This window comes from Neofelis nebulosa, chromosome 11, assembly GCF_028018385.1.
Source record: "Neofelis nebulosa isolate mNeoNeb1 chromosome 11, mNeoNeb1.pri, whole genome shotgun sequence".
Classification (NCBI taxonomy): Eukaryota; Metazoa; Chordata; class Mammalia; order Carnivora; family Felidae; genus Neofelis; species Neofelis nebulosa.
The window spans coordinates 20,233,932-20,255,896 of NC_080792.1; the positions used below are offsets into that span (position 1 = coordinate 20,233,932).

At 39.6% G+C, this 21,965-nt stretch overlaps 1 protein-coding gene and 1 long non-coding RNA gene across 27 annotated transcripts in view; one reads left to right on the top strand and one right to left on the bottom strand.

The window, feature by feature from the left end:
* The window catches only part of TCF4 (transcription factor 4), a 356,945-nt gene that overhangs the window by 126,099 nt on the left and 208,881 nt on the right, over nt 1-21,965 (top strand). The window lies entirely within an intron of this gene.
* Nucleotides 1,423-2,126, bottom strand: LOC131490045 (uncharacterized). The gene is made up of 2 exons (XR_009250922.1): nt 1,969-2,126; nt 1,423-1,596 (listed from the first exon to the last, which is right to left on the bottom strand). It is a non-coding gene; the product is annotated as an uncharacterized LOC131490045 (long non-coding RNA).

Genomic DNA, 21,965 nt, shown 5'->3' on the forward strand with positions numbered 1-21,965 from the left:
ATTGTATTGTCCTTCACTGGAAGCAAGATACACTTGAGATAGTTTGTGAGTTTCCAGCATGCCCTCATACCGGTGTCCTTAGCATACTTCTCTGTTTTGTTTACCCTGTGGGGATGTGTGTTTAACAGTAGTAACCTGAGCAGTGGGCAATAGCGGGTTGCTTCAGTTTTGTGTGAAACAATGATCTTTGCCCTAGTAAATGTGAGTTTTTAACAATGTTAATAAATCTCACCATGGTCAAATTCTATTGCAAATCCATCAATAAATGAAATTAAATTTCTTGGCACAAGGCGTTGGGCCATCCTCCAAGAAAAACACACAGCCATAATTGTATCATTCTCAAACCATAATTGCAAATGCTTCTAAAGAATGTCCCTATTTTTAAGCCTTGGAAGCTATACTTGTTATTTAATGTATAGATAGTCCTTGAAGCTCATTTTTTTCAAAAGTCACCATCAAATCCATCTAAAGGAATTTCAAATATTTGACATAAAGTAGACAAAGCAGAGAAATACTAGCAACCTATTTTAAACGGGTAATATCATATGCTTGTGCCTTTAAGTATCATGCCAACTTTGAGAACCATGAAGTTGTGTGTGATCCTAAGGCTGTTATTATATTTGTGTTCCCTTTTACTTTAAAATGGTAAGTTTCATATTTACATTTTAATTTTGTAGCTAAAGCAAGCATCCTGGTTTTTATCAGTTGTTGATACGGAGGTGCAGGATATGGAGATACAGAAGACTAGATATATTTGCCAACCTAGATTTTAAAGAACAGCTTTAGACTCTTTAGTGACAGTAGCACTAACATTAAATTCTAACACCTTGCTTCTCCAGTTATCCTCATTCAATTTGACAACACAGAATAAAAGATTAACTTGAAAATGATAATCTTGGGAAGGAGTACTTAAAGGGCATATTAAAGAACTCCCTGAGAAGTTTCTAAAACTATTTTCTGATGAGTGAAAGTAAAATAGGACAAATAAATTACTACTCATATTTAGAAGTTTATGTTCTGTCCGTGAAAAAAGGGTTTCTTAAGGAAGAACTTGATAAATCAGTATCACGGAATACACCAAGCAATACAAGGATATTAAATATTTGTTTCTTGTTCATCTCTTGCCTCATGGGCAACTGTTTTGCCAGCCAAATTTGTTTTTCAATCCAAATGGTATTTAAAATATAAGTGGGCTGAGAGTCTGGAGCTAGAGCAGTGAGAGCTGACTCTTTTCACTTAGTTGTTGTTTAAGCTGAAAGTCCACGTCAGCTGTGTTCTTTTATCCCGTCTGCCCTCCTTCCCATTAAACTCTTAAATATGGAGGCCAAGACAGTCTCCTGCATTGTGATAGGAGATGCTACTATGTCCGGGAGGCTCCCACCCACTGTTCCCCATGAAAGGACTTCTCTGTTAGATAAGCTGTCTGGTCTGAAACATGGCTCTTTATTGTTTACAAACTGCTACATTTTCCACCTCAAGCAGATTTTTGCACAGAATAGAATTGTGCTGGGGCTAAATGGTTTATCTGACATTAACGGGGCAGTGTCAGGCTGGGGTCAGGAAAGTCGCCCTCAGAGCAAGAGGGCACGGCGCAGTCTGCAAAAAAGGGAAAAAAGACATTGAAACCACTATGAAATACCTTGCGTTTTTAGTTTGGAAAAGAATTTAAAAATATTTTTAGAGACCTGCCCATGATGCTTCACGAACTCTTCCCACCCCTGTAATTTCTCACATCCCAAATGCCTTCTTGATTGGCTTGTCTGTCTCGGGGCTAGATTAGGGGAACAAAGCTTCTCATTGATTTTTGCCCAAGCCGCTGTTTATTTAAAATAAGACCACTTTGAGATGTTATGCGGCACTTTTACAAAGAGAAGATGGGTTGTTTTCGAGAAATTAAAGACAGCCAGTTTACAAATGGAGGCGGAGATCAAGGAAGATCTATTAGTGTGGCCACGAATTTGAACTCACAGAGTACATGGTATGATCTGAACTGCTCTTTGTGTCCAAATCCATATTCTGTATCATGATCCTGGTGCAAGTTTTCATTCTTCCAGAAGCAGGTGTTAGACTTCATTGTGAGTTTTTGACTACAGTCAATACCTGCTTTCAGAATCTTTAGTTTTCAGTAAAACTACAAAGGATTTCTTTACATGTTAAAGACTTGATTCTGCTATGTTGTCACAATTAGGGTAAAAGCTATAGCATAAGAAATAAATCAACCACTTTATATTGGACCGGATTCTGTGTTGTCAAATCAATCAAGCCTGTGACTGAATTAGGCGTCTGCTACAGAAACAAGTGACACTAATTTTACGGGAAAGAGTTATTAACTGCAGATGACCCGATTTTTTTTTTTTTTTTTAAGTAAACTGTTCACTTAGCGAGGTTTTATTTTCTTGCAAGGAAAGAAAAAAGTAATGAACTGCTCTCTCCTTTTGGGAGTGCATCATTGTTACATATTTTGTCCTTTATGGCAATACACTATTTTGGAGAAACCATACAGGCATTGCTAACATTTGCTCCTGAACTCTTACGGTAATAAAACCCTTTATTATAACTCTGAGCTTTTTGATTTCACATGAATGGTTTTGCATAAACGTTGCACTTTTTGTGATATAAATACTTATGTTTGGCACCAAAACACCAAAACTCAATGTATTTATGCATTTTGATTTTTTCCAAAATGGTATGTCATTTATAAGAATAAAAGACTATCTTCATTAATTTATTCTTTTAGAAACAAGCCTGCATATCTGAATGTAATACCCTATTTGATAGTTTGTGAATCCCTGAAGTAAAAACGGACAAATGAATGCAAGTGTACTTGCATGCAAGCATGGGTTTGTGTACACATGTGCGCCGCACCCCCCCCCCCCCACGCCTGTTCTGTTGGAATTAATGACACTACTTGGTTTTTAAGGCTACACCACTTCTTCCATTACTGTCTGTAATCACAGTTGCCATACAAAGTTTGGAAGTTGATATTGTGTAAATCCTTTAAAGGAAAACATAGCTAAAATAAACAAAAAAGCCAGCCCCTAATTTTTTTTTTTTAAATAACCATGCATGACTTTTTGTTTTCCTTTTTGTGTGGGGGAGTCCGGAGGAGTTGAGAGACGATAGCACTGAGTCGTCTAGCTGACTGCCTGCACTGACCAGTTCATATATGCACTCTCTTTTTTTTTTAAATGTTGTTTATATTTTTATTGAGGTATAATTGACATATGATGTTGTATCAGTTTCAGGTGTACAACATAGTGATACGATATCTGTATACCTGACATTTCCAGAATCCTCACTCATTGCTTTCTTTGGGTGGAGACGAGCAAGCTGGTTTGCATTTTTACTTGTTTGAAATGCCCTGTCCTGTTTCGTGTCTGGAAACAACAAATCACTTTTTCTTTGTGACTACTTATGATTATTAATGGCAATAATGTACACTTGATTTACTGGAAACTTGTTCGCTGAAGTTTTTAAACAGTTTGATTAAACCTTTATAGGGGATCAGTGAATAGCTTTCAGAATATGCTGAAAGGACAGAAGGACCATGGGTCTGAGGTTTGTGTTTTTAGGAGGATTATATGCTCTGGAAAAGTTTGAAAATTCCAACAAGAGCTATACGCAAAGAGTATGGATTTTTTAACATTTCTGACCCTGTTTGTTTTTTTTTGCAAACGTTAAACTTTTGCAAATAATTGTCCAAATGTTTTTACAGTGGGAAAACAATATATTTTCTAGCTCTAACTTTTTGATCCAAGGAAGGCTCTAAGCATGCATTTTCCTTCTATTGTTCCAGAGGCTTATTGAAAACTAGATTGTTTGAGTGAGCAAGTTGCCAGTAAGATTATAGACATGCATTGGTAACTGAAGGATGTGAAAAGTGATACTTTTGTACAGTTGGGTGCAGCTTAGTTCAACATCAGCTGCTGTGTTTTTACATGTCCCATTGTGAATGGTTCAGTTTCCTTACTGTGGTATTTGGTTCTAGCCCCACTAACGGTAACGGTACTCTACCAGTGCCCTAAATAATTTCCCACTGTAGAGTAACTGGTTTCTAAACTAGCTCAGTGGAACATTTTACTGCAGGATTAGATCGGGGTTTCAGGCAGAACTGAAGAAGGCTGCTGGCTTATAGGATGACCTTTGAATCTCATCTGGGTTAGCGGTTGATATTTTGATTTGGTTACTGTGGTCATATTGTGACAGCTGCTAGCTCATTATAATTCGGTTCCACTGCTCCGTTTGCCTAGCAGGAATATTTAGGTTTGTATTACTTCAAAGTGTTTATGACTACCCTGAGTTTAGCCCAGCATAAAGGTGAAGTGTTGTGAGTGTTTTCAAATCCCAGTGGCAGAGGCCAGTGGCACAGTCTTCTTGTAAAATGGTGAATGTGAGTAGATGCTAATACAGGGAGTTTTTCTTTTCATTGTAAAACTGGAAATAAACCTAAATGAAGAGGCTCTAACCAGGAAAACTGTTTTTGAAAACCTTAACGTACAATAACCACAAAGAAACATAGTTTTTTCAAAACATGGGTAAGATTTAACTTGACCTCTTTGTCAGATGTTTTCTTTCCATGCAGGAATTTAAATATTTGATTAAAAAATAAAACCTGTACAACAATGGCAAGTGTTTGATATCCTAAAGTGCCAGAGGTCAAATAATATTTTAATAACTACATGAAAATGGAACTGTGAATATGGATGGCAGCTCTAGAAATTTTAGTTCACTTCTAAATTGTTCTGAAGTTTGATGGTGATAGCAGGCTGTTGGCGAGTTCATTAGTTAGGGACGTCTGTGTATTTTCAGTGTCTTCTTTTTTTAATGACTTTTTTTTTTTTTTTTGCTTGAATTTACTATGATATCATCTGTTATCTATTGGACTGGTAACGTGGTAACAAGCAATTTCTGAGAGAAGAAACATTTAATTCTGGTGTCATTTGTTGTTAGCTTTCTTTGTTCCAGAGTTTTGTTATTTGAATATGTTAACCTAAAATGTCTTCCCGAAGTATTAACAAATAAGACTATTTTAAGTGTCTTCCCGAGTGATATTATTAATCCTGATTTTGAGCTAAGGCTTGGAGCCAAAGAACTGGCTTTTCTCCTCTCTGTTTTGCTGCAACTGTGGGTGGCTCCTCAGGTCAGGTTTTTTCCCATTTTTAAATCGAGGGTGGAACAGACCTTTAAATGATCTCTGAGGTAATTTTCTCATCTAATGGTCCATTGATCTTTTAGGTATGCCATTTTATCCTTGTGCTATATTTTATCTTGTGAGATGTTTTATCACTATTTCTAATCCATTCATCTCTATTTTGTGATACCTTCAAGTAACTTTGCTAGTGATGTGTTTTCCAAATGTTATTCTTTAAAGCCTGATTCAAATGGATGTTTCTTTTCTACCTCTGCTCATTCCATATCTATAGTTAAGGGATTGGATTGATTGAAGATAAAATAATAGCTTATTAAGTTATATCACCAGGAGAGAAGTGTGATGCATGGGCCAACGCTTGGCATAGAGTTGTAGGACCTCAATAAATGACTGTTGAATGGTTTTATTCGTGGCTAAGTCAGGAAATCATGTATATGGGGTTTAAATCCTGAATGAAAAGCCCATAAACTAAAATCAATCCTACATCTGTCTCACTGTATCGTGAAGAAAACCCTAAATCAGAGCCAGTCTTACAGAAATTAATTCTCTAGTACTATATCCTTGGCTGTCCAGAATATTCTAATGTCAGGGAATGGATCATGTTACATGGTGGTAGATTTCAGTTTTCAGTAAACATACCACAAAATACTTTATTTATGAAAAATAAGTCATATCAGTCTTATTTTGAAAGGCCATTGAAAAAAGTTAAGTGTTTCCAGTTTTCAGATAGGAAAACTTGTCCACTCTATAAAAATTTCTGTTTGACTTTCATGGGTCTGGCTTCCTTTCCACTCAGCCATTTACTGTATGGTATGCTCTAATTAATGCTGTGATCATCAAACATTTTCATAGTCAGGTTTTATAAGATTTAGAAGAACTGATCGCATAAAATGTTACTTGAAAACGACAGCCAACAGGAAAGTGTAGGTCTTCTAAATACTAGAGGAAGATTTCTTACATAGAAAGTTATGGACTCTAAGAGAAAATAAATCATTTTAGAGTTAAATAAAAGTAAAAAGTAGTATGTATCAGGAAGAAGGCTTTTACTTAGAAGTAATGGAAACTGTGACTAATGGTCGCTTAAGAGGAATTACTCTTTTGCTAGAAGTCTGGTGGTGAGCTGCTGCTAGAATTGGTTTGTGGCTCATTGATATCAAGGCAGGTGTCTGGTGATTCTTTTGTGCTTTCCCTCATTGTCTCAAGATGGCGGTCACAGCTTCAGATGTCAAGTGTGGGTTCGATGCAGCAGGAAGCAGGGAAAAGGGAGTCCCACAGTGTGATTCCCTGCTCCTCGATATCCAGTGGCCATCTCCAGCTTCAGAGTTTGGGTGGTAGGGAGGTACACAACAGCTACTTTGGCCAGTGCATATCAGGCTTGTTGATTGACAGGGTTTATTTCATTGCTTCTCAGAGAAAAATGCATAATTTTCAACTTAACAGTTTGGACAATGAAGAACCAGGCTGAAACTTTCATATAGTAAGAAAAATATAAAAATGGGTCTCGAGTCTGAATGCTGGTCAGCAAATTAGAGAAAGGGACAGAGAGACGTGGAGTATTAAAAAAAAAAAGTGGTCGAAATGAGGAAGGTGGAGAAAGCACAGACGTGAGAGTCACCCACAGGAAAGAGCCTGAGGCAGGCTTGTGCCTTCATTGTCCTCATCCTTTGTGCGAGACAGTGACCAGCCAGAGTCCGCGCTCTCCATGTCTGCATCACCTAGAACCTTCTCTCTTAGGTCTCTGGCTTGAGTTCCTGCCACTCTGTGCAGAGCACCCTGGCCGTGCAGTGGACCCTTAGCTGCAGCCATCAGCCTTTTCCACGGTGCCTTTGGTGGTCTTTGGCAGTGCGCACTGCTAGTCCCGTGGCAGCCATTCAGAGCAGGCCTGGCATCCTGGAGCCACAATGTCCCATATATGCCATCACAAGTACCATGAGGGGAGATCCTTGCCCCACACCACTCAAACTGTCTTTTGTGTACTTAACCTCCAACAACCTGCCACGTCCTCGTGAAGCACTCACACAAGAGTGCCCCTTGCCCGCAGCAAAGACAACAACAACAACCCTCTATTTTATTTTCATATGTACGACAATCGTATTTGTTGATTTTTAGTGTGGAGGATTAAGTGCAGCCAAAAGACATTTAATTTTAGTTAACACGCCAAGACTGCATGAAATTGTGGTGAGAGCTGGATTCAGCTTTGGGCCCGAAGTTTCCCACCTCTGTCAAACACAGTCATGGCATAAGTCAGGCCAGTGAGAGAATAGGCAGAGGGAAGGGCCATGTGTCATCAAAGGAAAGCTGGATGTGAACTCAACAGTGTTGTTTTTATTGAGTATGCAAGTTTTTCTCTAAGGTTTTCATCGGAAAGATGGCTTCTTGGAATTTCGCATTAAGTTTGATAGTTACGATATGCCCGTGATAGCATTAACCGGTAACATGCTTCTTGACTGGATCCTTGAGTCCTGGGGTATTAAACACTTGGAGTTTCTCAAACCTCTCATTGCCTCTTGGCTCCAGGAGAACCGTCAGTACAGTTACAGGATCTGTGAACTAATAATGTCCGTGAAAGTTGCATGTCTACCCTGAGTGCCATATGGATCATCAATGAAAATAAGCCTATTCTCTCTGTTCACATTAAAACCTTCATTAGGACCACAGTAGCAAAGAAACTCAGTGTTAAGCGTTGAGAGGCATCACTGAACAGTAGACTAGGCCAGGGCTCAACACAGCCTTAGTCTTGACTGTTCCACTTCCTGGTGATTGGACTTTGGATAAATCGATCCCCAACTTTCTCCTTTCTGTGAGGGTAGTAATACCTGTCCTACCCGCACACCCCAGAACCACTGTGAGCAGTGCAATGAAGTGATACGCGTTGGGACAACTAACTGCTCTGTAACCGTTATCTTATGGCACTGCAAGGCCACACTTTGGGTACTCTTACTTTTGTCTGTAATTAATTGATGAATGTATAGACTTTGGGTTTGCCTGTTAGCAGCTTTAAGACACCTTTACCTTCTACAGAGAGTGGAACAGAAGGCAAGAACAGGTAGAGATAGCATAGAATGTACGGTTCTGTAAACATCAAGACCAGAATGGAAAGATTTCTTTTTCAGCCAGTTCACAAACACAGTAATCCTATAAAATAAGTACCTCTTTGGGGACAACTTTGTTGAATTCAGATATGCCCCTTGTGAGATGCTTGCCTCCAGCCATTTGTCCCTCCAACTTAAATATTCTCAAGTTTTGTTCTTACACATGGCTAAAAATACCTTGCTATGCTATTTGAATGGTGGGGTGAGGGGGCCTACTGGCAAGCCAAGATGTCTTTGCCTGCATTGTAGGTCATCTGGATAATGAGCAACCACTAGGTAGGTTGCTTTTCACCAAGGAGGTGCTGTTACACAGACCTTCCACATTCTCAGGAATGTGGTAGAGACAGTCCTCATCCACCTGGGTTTGTTCTTCTACGGAGAGGCTTGGCATAGAATGTCGCTCTGCGTGTGATTATTCTCTGATTCTCTTTACTTCAAAGGGTTTTTGGGTCCTTCCTAAGGAACTCTGTATTATTTTTGAGTAGAAAAAGGTATTTAGTGGATCCCGTTTCATTTCCTTTTGCAGAATCAGGCCTCCGGACCCACAGTTGCAAGATGCATGGAGCATAGATTGGGATTAAATTAAATTTGTTCCTAAACACTTAACAGATACAGCCCAAACATTTTTCATCTTCCCGAGGATTGTTTATCAATCACTCCTCAATTCCTTGACACATGCTTATTAATAGGAAACACCGGAAGGAAGCTTCACACTATATGGTGTAAAGTATTGCTGATGATAGTGTTTCTGTTTGAAATAAAACATCGTGAGCTTTCTTATAGGTTGAAAATCCCACTAAAGCCCTAATAGTGGCGAAGTGGAGGATGGCAGGCCGAGCAAGGATTGTTTCTAGCTGGACGTTGGGTTGACGCCTAGCTTGTTACTCTCCAGTTGTGTGACCTTGGGCAATCTTTAGTGCTCTGATGGAATTTCTCGTCTGAGTTGTTGCTCTGTGTTTAAGTGAAGTAATATGAACAGCACCAGGCACTTCAGTTCAGTTACTGCAAGTTATCATTCTGCGCACTTTTATTTTATCTAGGTGCCTTTTCTGTTTATTGGGTCTGACTCTAGTTTGGCCAAAGTGGTGTGCAAACTCGAGGATCATATAGCGAATTTTGGCAGAATGTGGAAGTGATTAATTAAATGCCACCCCTTCATGGGCCATATTAAAGCTGAATGAAAATACAAAGTGTGGAATATCTGATAACACTTGGTGGAGAAAGAAGAGACAAAAGAAGCAAAAGATGAGAGAGAAAGAGACACATAAAAATGTAACTTTAGAGCATTCTGATCACACAGTACAGTTTTCTAGTATTATCAGCACTGGTGTGGTCCACTCTCTGCAATTACTAGGTTACTAATTGCTCTTGCCTTTTCCTCACCTTGGCTGTTGAGACCAAGCTGTACTCTTAACAGTTCAGCAGCCAAATCTGAAGGCTTCAGATGCAAGCAGAAACTCTTTATGTGTAACTGATTGTAGTTAATTGGGCAATACCAAATTGTGGAGGAAAATTTACTAGTGACCCCGTCTCCTTCAGAAATTTTGGAGTAGTTGGAAGTGAGCCTAGTATCTGTATTTTTGGAAGCCTTAAACCCTGGTCTCCTGACAGGATTAAACTTATACTTTATCTTGTGTGTGTGTGTGTGTGTGTGTGTGTGTGTGTGTGTGTGTGTGTTTGCATTGCATAGTTTCCCTTGTCCTTATTTATTGATGGGCTCACAAATATTTGGAAATTGAGATGCACTGAGCATAAATAGATGAAATATCATGGCCGACTACTTAAGTAGCTGTGGACAACCTCTGTTAGGCATTCTAGTAACTAGTTATGGGAAAATACCGACCTACTAAATAGTAGTTTGCTTGATAATCTTATGGTGATCTAAGTAAACCATTTTTCATTTTACCCTTGGTTTCCTTATTTCACTTACTGACCTAATTCATAGAGATGTGGTCGGGGGAAAGAGCACTCTGAAATTTTTCATTACCTCCAAATAAAATGTTCTGAATAGATATACTTCTGTGATTGCATTTTCATTCATTGCACCATTCTATATATAGTTTGAACACCAAATTGGAAATAAAACAAAAGAAAGCAGCCTTGCCCACAGTCTTTTAAAGGCATTTTAATAGTTAACGAGATTTTGCCCCATACCCTCATGAGTTTCATTTAGTTCTGAAATAAAAATTTACGACTGTTCTCTCAGCTGGGCTGATACTAGTTTTAGAGTGGAATTGAGTTCACACCTGCTCTAGCATAAAAAGAAGCCTCTATGTGACTTCTTTAAAATATTCGCAGAGTAAGACAACTCCCTATTCCTGTAATTGTGACTACACGGTAATGTTCTTTGCAAACACTAGAGGAACTGCTTATAAATTGGTTCTGATTTGCTGATAGTGTCCAGAGCTAGATGGCCGCCCGAAGTTACCTGTGTGCCTCCAGGTGGAATGTGGTTGTGGAGATGCAGTCGGTTTGCATAGGTAGTGGACCTCCATGAACACTGGAAAGTGAACATATGGGAAACTCTTTGCATTTGCTAGGCCATTTAGCTGTTTGCGACATGGTCTGTTAGTCAGGCAAAGTACGATGGCTTTTCTGAGTGCTCTAGTTAAGAGGCGGGATGTGTGCAGTAGAGTGCACTTAGGTGGATAGTTAAAAACCAATGTAGGCTTGTACGTCCGTCATGCAATATCTAAATTTCGATTTATCAGAGCAACTCAGGTTTCCTTATGACGAAGGAGGAATCCTCTGTATGGAAGAAGAAAGTGCTCTCAAGTCATGTGAAAATCTTAATTACTAAGGGAGGGCTGGTTTTTATATCAAAGACGGTTTTTCCCTGGTCATTGTGATTAGGCAACATACTTGAGTGGTTGCATGTAAACAGCATGCCTATATAATAAACCCCGTTTTGTATGAGTTGGACCGTAGATGGCAAGGCACTGCTTAGAAAAAATATTTGGCTCGTTCTAATATTTAGAGGCTGATGACCTGCCAAAGAAGCCTCCCCCTGTGAACCCCACATTATCCCCTCGCAAAATTGTGAGGGTTGTGCATTTTATAACTTCATCACAAGTAAATATTCGGAGAGAGAGCCTTTTCTAGAGGCAAAGTTGGAAGTGGCAGAGAGGATGGAACGTGGATCCCAAATTCCGTTTCTGGCTTGCTTGTATCACAAGCAGGTTTTATACCTCGGATCTTTGCTGTCTTGATTTTCCAGTGGAGAGGAAGTGCCATTCCCATATGGCAGTGAGGAAGAGGGCAAATTACATGTCTGTGAAAGCAAACCAGAATATCTCACTGTTTGAAGGGTTGGAATATCTTCTTTGGTAAATACAATTAATGTGTTATCGTTATTTGTCTGCAATCATATGGTCGTCCGTATATGTGTTCCTTTAACCATCTATATAAATTCCATTTGTGCTAGAAGCCAGCCAAACTGATACACTTCAATACTCAAATTAGTCTTTGGTTCATTTATTTATTAATCTGATAAATCTCTGTGAAAAGTCTGTGCCGCACAGGCCTTGTTTTAAGTACTAACTACATAGTGACATGCCCCTTTTCTTGCCTCCAGTATGGCTCATAGTCTAAGGAAGGTATCAGGTTGGTATCAGTTGGTTACAAATCAGGACATTAGGGAAATAATCATGTGTGTACAGGGTGCTGTATATATATATATATATATATACTATATGGCATATATACTATATGGCTACCAACCATCTGATTCCTCATAATAATGACTAAAATGTTTTGGTGCTCACTGTGTATCAGGCATGGGCTAAGTACACACATTGTCTTGTTTGTTCTTACAATAAAGCTCTGTGTTAGGCATGGCCATTTCTGTTTTATGGGGTTGGTGGGGGGCAATTGAGGGTCAGAGAGATTAGGTCACCTGTCTGATGTTGTGTGGTAAGTGGCAGAGCCCAGATTCTAAGCTCTGTCTGCTGAACGCCAAGGCCCGTGTTCTTAACCACCCTGCACTGCCTCGCTTGTGGAGAATACGGAATAAACTCCCTGAGGTGCGGTAGCAGTTAAGCATGTGTTCAGCTGCAACTAATAGAATACGTGACAGTAGTGGGTTAGTCGAATAAGGATGGCTTTTTTCCTCACTGAATGGGATGTCTGGAGGTAGGACGTTGCCTGTGTGGACTCAGCAAACCAATGCTGCCATCTTTTCCTTTCTTAGCACACCGATTTTCATTCTTCAGCCTTTTCTCTCCTCTTGCATTTCTTTGAGGATGGCTGGTGAGCCCCAGACAGCATCAGAGTTCACAATTGGAAGCCAGAAAGGCAGAGATCAGAGTAGCATCTATACCTCCAGCTGTCCTATTCCATCAGGAAGGGGAAAAAAAAAACATTCCTGGGAACTGGTGACCTTGAGCAGAATTCAGCTCATGATGCGTTGGCCAAATCTGTTGCAGGTTTACTTGTAGCTGCAAGGGAAGCTGGGAAAGTGAGCGTTCACAGTGTCAGTTGACTCTGACTTGAGGCAGACAAGAGAGAGGGGCTTGGGGATGGTCACTGGGAGAATCCCCATGAATTTAGTTATATGGTAAGTGATATTGCATGAAGTGAGTCTTAGAGGATGTGTTAGAACTGTCCAGGTAAAAAGAAAATGGCCGGTTGATACAATTGCTTGGGCAGAGGTGCGGGAGTGAGAGGGTGCTACAGGGAGCTAGCACAGAAGTCATTCCGTGAGACTGGGAGAACTCAGAGGAGGGGATGATGGGGAAAGTAGGATTAGAATCCTGGCCCTAGAAAAATAGGTAGGTGGAGGAAGTTGCGTTTTCACTGAAGCATGTGGCAGACTACTCAAAGACTAATTTTAAATAGCGGGATAACATGATCCAATTTATGGTTTAAGACAGTCACTCCAGCAACAGTGCAAACGGGGGGCAACAGGAGAGGCAGGGAGATTACTCAGGAGGTGATTAAAGCACTTCCAAGAGGAAATGATGAGAGATTGAACCGAATCAGGAGCAATGGAGATGAAGATGAAGAGGAGGATACGCATCTGAGTGATAAAAACTGAAGGAAATGGTTGGAGTTGGTAACTGATGGGTAAGGGAGGGGTCATCTTTGGCTTCTTAGCCTTGCTCTGTTTTAGGCCACCTGGTAGTTGGTGGTGCCATTCATTAGGATGTGTAATATAGGAGGAGACGTAAGTTATGGGGGACTAAAAGTAAATTCGGTTTTGGACAAAATGAATTTTTGAGATGACTGTGGGTGGATTGATTTGTGGCTCTGGGCTGGGATTGCAGATTTCGCTTACGGCAGTCCATATTTGGTAGTTGACGTCATGGGAATGGATAAATTACCAGAAAAGTGAACCTATTTTCTGATTAATCATTTTTCTGTCTAAAGATCCTAAGTTGAAGGCAAAAAAGAGAGAGAGAGAGAGAGAGAGAGAGAGAGAGAGAGAGAGAGAGAGAAAGCGCCTCTACCTCATCTTTTCCTCTCTACACATTTGGTACCTTTGAGAAAACTGGATAATGCTTGATTTGATCATGAAATCATTCTCAGTATTATATTTAATCACTCATTCCTAACATACTGTTTTGAAATTCTTTCCTCCCTTTTTCCTCCCTCCTCCCTTTCTTTCTTCCCTCTCTCCTTCCTTCTTTTCTTCCACTGTGATAGGTTACAATGAAACTCTTATTTCAGAGTATCCACCATTTTGGAAAGATACCCTAGATCCTTAACAGTCGAATGGAACCTACAGCTCTTCTTATGTTCTTTCTGATTTACATCAGCTCCCCTCCCAACACAGGAATCCTTCTAGATGAGGCTCTGGCAAGTCTGTTGGCATACAAATGACACTATGACTAATGTATGAATGAAAGGATCCCCAACGGGCACTCATTCCTCTGCTGGGGGCTTCACTGCATTGGAGAAGCCGCCACCGACAAAGTAATTCATTGCACTTCGACAGCTCTGACTTTTTGAACGTTCTCAATTGTGTAGCTGTCAGCCTGGGCTACCGGGTTCCTCCTCCAAAGCTACCTGGCATTGTGCATTGTCTCTCTTTCCACACATGTTTCTCAGGAGGATAATCCTCGCTTCCTTCAAAAGTGCCATTGGAAGGCATTTAGTGTATCATACAGCACGGTTTAACTACTGGTCACGTCCTCTGCATGTGTTCTAGTGGTCTCTTTCCCTCTCCAAATGGGAACAGGACTTACCTTAATATTCCAGATCTGGTTTAATCAGTAGTGGGTTTGCTTTTACTGTCAGTATTAATGCAGCCTAAGGTTCCATTTACACATCCATGTTTTAGCAGTGACTGAAAATTGAGCTTGTTGTCCACTAAAGCCATTGTGTTTTTAATATTCATGGTTTTATTTTTTTTTTAAGTTTATATATTTATTTTGAGAGAGAGAAAGCACCAGTGCATGAGCGGGGGTGGGGCAGCAAGGGAGGGAGAGAGAGAATCCCAAGCAGCTCCAGCTGTCAGTGTGGAGCCTCAGGAACTGTGAGATCATGACCTGAGCTGAAATCAAGAGTCAGATGCTTAACCGATTGAGCCCCCCCAGGCGCCCCTAATATCCATTGCTCTACAATCAGGTCTTCTACTTCCCTGTGTAGGATGGGACTTTGTATCTATTCTTAACAGATTTAAGCGTTTTGGTTTTTGTCTACAAATGTGACAAGTCCATCTTTTGGTTCTGTCAGTACTGCAGATAGTTCAGTGTGATACTTAGCAGTGTGTACTCTTGAGTTTCAGTCCTGACTACCCTTTCCACTAGTTTCCTCACCTAAACGTTGAAAACAGTGGTAAAATCTACCTGTTTGGATTGTTGGATGAAATAAATGAGGTCGTACATGTGCAATGCATAGACAAGTGCTTAGAACATAGTAAGCACTCAGTAAATGTTCAGCATTACTGTTGTTGCAGTGACGTGGGGAATTACTGGGGGCCATTTCTGTAATTGTGAATCCTTTTCTTAACTGGTGATATTCTGCTCTCTGGAGAAGAATCTTAAGACAAATTATTTTTCTCTGGCCAACGGAAGAAGCAAATGTGGTTCTTGATATTGAGTACTGTAATTAACCTATTTACCAGGCAATAGATAGGATATGGTTATGAATAATGTTGCCGTTGACTGATAATTATGAACTGGCTAACTTTGTAGAGCTTTATGAGAGAACTCAAAATGAACAAACAACAACAAAAATCTTAAAATTACCTGGACAAAGTCCTAGGTGTCCTTCATCTGTACTAATTTTAAGATAGGAAATTACAAGTTGAGCCAGATACTAAATTATATAGGTGCTGAAGGTTAAATGAAAATTTGGGTTAATACTGAAGATAAATTGAAGAGTAATTGTTCTCTTTATAGAGGGTTTGCCGGAAGATGCCTTTAAATTTAGACTATGAAAATTAGACTCATGATAACTTTCAGGAATATAGTTCTTGTGACATACAAGATCTGTGAGAGCCATGTGTGAGCGCCTAGGGAGTTTTAAGAACTCCCTATGCTGTCCTTCTGCAGGACATTAACCTGCTAGCGAGGCATACTCAAAGAGAGGGAGTGGATTAGCATCCAGTGACCTGTTTTATAATCAAGCAGTAGGACCTTGTTGAAGGTCTAGGTTGACATGAGCCAAGGTTAGATCAACCTGACTTGTTTTCATAATGAATGTCACAATGGTGACAAGTCATCAGGGACATCAGTACACTATTTGCAGTTGCAGTCATCTTTCTGGACAAATCGTTCTTTGACGTCTTCTGTTTAGGCATATCCACAAGAAGTACAAATGGTACCTGAAAAAAGCCAACTCATCTTGGTGTAAGACTTCTGTAGTCTCTTCATCCACAAAAGTCCTCCCATGCACCTGACTTACATTCTGCTCATTTCCTTGTGTGTGGATTTTGATCTGGTGCCATTGTGAGAGGGAAGCCAGCCTTCCGAGAGTGAAACTTTCAGATTTTGTTGTCTCCCGTGTGAGGTCTGAGAGGTGCTTTATTAGTTAGGAAAGTTAGGAAACATTCAGTTTTTTTTTTCTGTAGCTTTTAAAAATCATCATGACTTCCAACACGTTATTTTTGTATTGGCATCCATTGCCAGTGCTGTGTCTCAGAAGAGCCGGGCCTTGTGACAATTACTCCTCTGAAATTGACGGGGCTGTAAAATTTATTCAACTACTACCCTTTTCTAGACCAAAGTAAGGTTATATTTTTCACTTTTATAGACAGACAAATTAAGGTGTTTAAAATAAAACCCACTTCCCCTTTTCTTTATTTTTCAGATAATCTGTAGCCAAAAGCTTATTGGGTTTCTGTAGAACTGCCTTGTTTTAAAAATCAAATTGAAGACCAACTTGATTCTGCCTGCAGAGCAAAGCTATCTGCCTGTTTAGAAAATCTGGATGGTTAAATTGGAAGCACGTTCTGCACATGGTTTAGCAGTTAGTAGCCTGGAAAATGACCCAATAGCCAAGATAGTTTTTTTTAATCTTCATTGTAAGTGCTTGTTTAAAGTTTAAGCCTGTAATTGACTATTTTGCACATTGTTCATTGTTAATTCTTTTCAGGCTATTATAGTTTGTAAATACATTGCCTGCTAAGTTGTGTCAGTGGAGGAGCATTAGTGCTATAAGAAAATCCAGTTAAATGTGGTGCTTAAAAGCATTACCAATTAGATCAGATCGCCATGATTTCTTAGTGATCCTAGGAAAGTCACTTTCTATTTGCGCAAATTTTTATGTACTTAAAATGCGTATGTCGATTTTTTTTTTTCTGGGATAAAGGGCGGTATATATATTCACACTATTCTATGGGCTGCTGAAGAGCTTCTACTGATTGGTGCCTACATTACTCAGTACTGTTACATGGCGCCCTTAGTCTGTTTGACACTGGAGGGGCAAAATTCTCCTGTTCTGCACTTTTTGTCATATTTACTAGCTGGTGTTTACCAGAGAGGTCAAGCTGTCCTATTTTTGTATAATTTGTATTTAAGAAATAATTTTAATATGCATACTACATGCAATTTACTTTGTTTAGATGGCTGTGATAAACACGGATCAGAAAATCAGATAACTTGCTGGTATTCATTCTTTAACTTTTCAGTTTAGAAGGAGTGGACATCACTTGAAATTACAAGCTAATACTGGCTGATAACTAAAGGTTATAAAAATTGCAATGGAAAAAGAGTTAAATTCTGCCTATCAGGTAGTAAGGACCCCTAGAATATGGACATGATAGGGGATGACAAGATAGATAAAATGTAATTTATCTGTGTATGATATAGAAAGAAAAATAATGTTTGGGAATGTACGGAATGTAGCTTAAGCTATTTATCATTATGAACAAGTGGAAACTTAACATAAAACTCCTCTTGATTAAGTTTTATGTGAAACAAAGGATATGATTGGAAGTGTAGAATTGGAGAGTATTTTAAGAGCATAATGATAATCCAGCTCAGGCTTCAGCAAGTCTGTGGTCAAACTAGAGAAGAGGAAAAAAGTGCAGGGAAGCTTGATTGGGTTTTGCAAATTTGCGACACATGTAGGAGTTTGGACCTAACGGATTGTTGCACTGGATTTGGTCATCAAATGATGCTTTTCATAGCAAATATTATCTGAGCCATTGTTTTAAGCACTGAAAAGTGCCAAATACATGTAGACAGAACTGCAGCCTCTCTGTCCCTTTGAAACAAAATTTAGCACTCAGCCCTGAACGTTAGATGCTGTAAAACGGAATGAGAAAAAGAAGGGATAAGTAGAGAAAGGAAGAACACTGGGAATGGGAAGGGACATGTGTGCTCAGAGATGAACTCAATATGCAGATGCCCCACAGTTCTCCTGGGTAAGAAGAAACGCACTGTGAGAATATAACAGCTATCAGGCAAACAGAACTGGAAACTGCAGAGCACAAGGCAATTAATGTATTAAGAAAGAGTCACAGTTGACATTGAGTGCTATAGCGGAAGAGAATGGCATGGTTGCAGGAAGATGTTAAGAATATTAAAAAATATCCCAAAATCAAGAGTGAAAAAGCAAGAAAGATTACCTATGAGGTGATGATAAATAATAATGAGTTATTTCTGAAAGCACCTAAAGACCAGGAGGTCTGAAAAGTGGTTTGTCAAGCCTTGAAGAGATAGAAAGGGTAATTTATTGACAGGCAATGGAGACAGTGCTAAAAAATAAATGAATTTTTCACCTCAGTGTTCACAAAAGAGGATGGGGGACAGATGCCAGAAACAGACATAAATTTCCCAGGGGAGTGAAAAAATACAAAAGAAATCAGGATCATGCTGAAACAGGTGATCAAGGAGTGAGAAGAAAAACTAATAAAACCCTAAAGCTAGTAGTGGTCACCCAAAAAACCTTGAAAAAAGTTGAAAGAATGAAGAACCAGCTGGGAAGGAGAGGAAAGACAATTAACTGTGGTTCTTAGGATGGTTGGAAATAATTTTTTGGATTTGTTTTTATCTAATGAATTCATTAGGCTAGCCCCTTTGAAATTTACCCTCACAGGGTACCCTCAACAGGCTGGTGTACTTAAAAAAAAATTATCTTAAATGGCCTTTGAATAACCAAGACATCTTTTTTGTCCCCCAAGATCTCAGTCTAAGAGTTACTCCAGTATGCCCACTGTTTAATGTTCGTTTCGTATTTGTTAAGTGTTTATGAAGTCTTGCTGTGTTTCCAGGGTGTTCACTGAGTCACTGATGCAGCCAGCACGTATTGGACACCTCTTAGTGCCAGACAGTATGCTAGATCCTGGGACACAACACTAAAAAAGACAGACATGCCCTTCGGGTTTTTGAAGTTACTTCTCCCTCACTCCTATAAGCAACCCTACCACTTGCCAGGTAAAGAAAGGCCATTGATTTAATTTTCTCATCATTCCTAGTCTTACTTTGTTACCATTCTTGGCATCTTAATGGAGAACGTATGGAGAAGGGCATCCTCTTTATTACTGGGTCTGTTTGCTGTACTGTCCTCAGGGTGGGTGCCTGCGTCCTTTCCCTCGTCCTCACATATGTGGATATTCCTTTCCAAGCTCGCTCGGCTCCCCAGTGCTCCAAACCAAACTTCGTGCTTGTTGATTCCCAGCAGCTATCCCTGAATCCTTAACCTCCTGTGCTGTTTGGGAATTCAGAGTTCTTCCCTTGGGCAGATGTGAGGGTGCGCCTTCAAATGTCCTTTTTCCTTTCTTCATTTTCCCCACCTCCTGCATTTTGACCTTAGAGTACACACGCCTCCCATCCTGGGCTGACGACCATTGTCTTCCTTTGGGCTACCTCATTTCCCACTCTTTACCTCCATAAACTTTATGGCCCACTACACCTCATTCAAAGGACCCTCTGTTTCTCCTCCAGAATTAATCCTTCTTTGCTTTCTGTACAAAGATTACTTTAAGACACTCATTAATGCAAATACTCTTGTGAGGAAGACTTCACTGTGGTCACTTCTTTCCACTTTCGGATATTGTTTTAGCAGCTACCTAAGAAGGGAATATGAAAGACATTTCAGGGACATTATTTCTGAGCATGTTGGACAGGGACAAATAGACTTTCATCCACTGCACAGTTCTGTCCTACAGTACCTAGTTCCCGTGGCCAAAGTCTTCTCAATAAAATTAATCTCCAGTGGCATCTTTCCTACCAGGACTTTCGGTGGAGGTCTTTGTTTGGAACAGCCCTCTTATGAGCTCTTGATTCTCATATATAATTGTTCTGTGTTTAAGTGTCTCTGAAAGCTGGCAGACCTAAGTTCATCTATAGAAGAAGGAGCCCCTAAGCTACATCCCTATTTCGTTTGTCATATTTTCATCATTTATACAGAGCCAGTTGCAATTTGATTGGTATTCCCAAAGAATAGATCATTCGTTTGGGGACTGTCAGACTTGGGTGAACCTGCCATCTTACTGAGGTTGGCGGGGGGGGGGGGGACTAATACGCTCGAGACACTATAAACACGGCAACACCAACCCCCTCTGCAAGTGCTGTATGACTAATGAGAAAGTAGAAGCAAGAGCTGGATAGAGAATGTCAGAAAGAAGCTTCGGTAGATCTCAGCCTGTATTTACTTTGAATATTGTTTTATCCCACTCTTTCCTGATGTCCTTACATATCCGATATAAAATTATATCTGATGAGTGGCATTCTTTAGCTGTCAGCCCATGGCCCCTGAACTCCCTACAGGCATGTGACCAAATCTTGTAGATCTTCACCCTTGCTGTACATCTGAGTTACCTCTGGGCCATTCACATAATACAAATGCCTGGGCTCCACCTACAGACATTCTGTATTTTTGAGGTCTGGGCTGGGATCCAAGCATCTAATTTAAACGTGCATTTGGTGACACTGATGTCCTGCCAGGTTTGAGAATCTCTGACCTACACATCACATCAAAGAGCTGTCATTTTGGTTTTCAGAACTGCTCCATTCTTTTGAACTGAGCACTTCTTTTTAAATCCTTCTGTTTCTTTTTCACTCAGTAAAAGTGAGTCATCACCTACTTAGCACCTAAGTGTTTGCCATCAAGATATTTTTATATTATAAATTAATAACTTTTTTAGGTCAAAGAAAATGGATAGTTTTAAATATGTTAAAATTGTCCATTCTTCCAGAAAGGGCTGAAATGATATCTATTTTTCATTCTATTTGTCCTTCAAATCAATAGGCTTAATCTAATGGCCCTAAAGATTGGCCTCTGTGATAATGATGGGAGTAACAGACATTGTTGTAAATTTACAATGAAACATTATGTATTTGCAGCAGGAATGATTTTTCTTGTAGGAAAAATGTTAATGGATTTTTACTAACTTAGAGGAAAGACAAGCCAAATTAGAGGAAAGCTGGCACTATAAATATTTCAAAAAGAACATCCATTTATTGTTTTTTGGTAATATACAGCTAAGACTAATGACACTGAAGAAGGGAGTTCTGCCTTATGCAGAACAATTAGGAAAATAGCTAAGTATGCTATGAAATTAGCCTGGAAATTGGTTGTAGGCAAGTATGTTTTTCTCAAGTACTTGGGTGATTTTGTTATACTTTGCAATATTATCTCTACTATCTTGTATGACTTACGTATGGTACATGGTAAAATATTTTTTAGGCTACCTGTTCAATAAAAGGAGCATGAACCACAAGTTGCTGTAATTTGTTTTTATAAGGGGTTCCCGCCCCCCCCCCCGCCCCCCCCCGAGTCTGTTAAGTGGTGAGGTAATTAGGGTATTTTGTTATATGTTCTATCACCTTTGGAATGATAGAGCTGTTTTTGTTTAATTTGGGTTTGTCATACACATACACTGTTTTGATCACATTATGGATGCAGACCTGACCCTCGGGTTGCTCAGAGCCATAGTTTCATAACCTCTTTCCATGAGGCTCTCAGGTAACATGCTGGCCATGGTGGCGGGTAGAGTTATGTGCTTCTGTTCAATATTCTGTATATTTAATTTAATAAAATTAAAATGCAGAGAGAAAATCAGGTAAGAGCTTCTGTGTTTCGTAATATGTTAAAGGAGTTAAAGAAAATGTATGGAATTTAGTTTAGATTTTGCACTTGTCATAGTATGTTACGTGTTGCCTTCAAAATTAACACCTGCTTTTATTTAGGAATTTTTGGCAAGTTGAAAATGTAACTTCTAGAGAGAATTAAAGGTCTTATATTTGAATGAATGGTTAAATCATTAATCACGCGGAATTATTTCTTGGGATGTTAGTAACTATTTCTTTACCTGTGAACTTCTTTTCTGATTG